The sequence below is a fragment of the Priapulus caudatus genome, unplaced genomic scaffold (genome assembly GCF_000485595.1).
Source record: "Priapulus caudatus unplaced genomic scaffold, Priapulus_caudatus-5.0.1 Scaffold1807, whole genome shotgun sequence".
Lineage (NCBI taxonomy): Eukaryota > Metazoa > Priapulida > Priapulimorpha > Priapulimorphida > Priapulidae > Priapulus > Priapulus caudatus.
The window spans coordinates 47,795-48,342 of NW_014578868.1; the positions used below are offsets into that span (position 1 = coordinate 47,795).

General features: G+C 37.6%; 1 protein-coding gene across 1 annotated transcript in view; it reads right to left on the reverse strand.

Annotated features, from left to right (window-relative positions):
• The window catches only part of LOC106817640 (indole-3-acetic acid-amido synthetase GH3.3-like), a gene marked incomplete at its 5' end in the record, with an annotated part of 14,439 nt that overhangs the window by 4,932 nt on the left and 8,959 nt on the right, over positions 1–548 (reverse strand). The window lies entirely within an intron of this gene.

Sequence of the window (548 nt, forward strand, 5' to 3'; positions counted from 1 at the left end):
GTAAACAAACAATCATCCATGTAACAAGTAAACAATAACCCAAGCACGTAAACAAACAATCATCCATGTAACAAGTAAACAATAACCCAAGCACGTAAACAAACATCTAAACGATCAAACAATAATCTACGCAAACAAAGAGTCGCAAATGTCAGCGAATATATGTTCATTAAATATATAAATAATTATTGTCATATAGCGAACGATCACCAAGGTAAACATATAATAGTCTGTGGTTCATATCAATCGGGTTAATCAATAATGGCAATCGATTAGCTAGGTATTGCTTAACAGAGGAGACGGGTGACACGTAGGATGTTTTACTATCGTATCATACCTAGATTTCGATCCCGCAGAGCAAACAACAAATGTCCGTACGTTGTCTCATTGAATGTTTTTATGCCCATGACGGCAGGTGGCGTTGTCATCGTTGTCAGCCACATCTGATTGTCTGTCGGCAGAAAACGAGGGAGCGCTGACAAATTTACGATATTTCTATCTAGAAGTCGTATCCATTACGTACTAAATATTGGGGGAATATCTGTCAA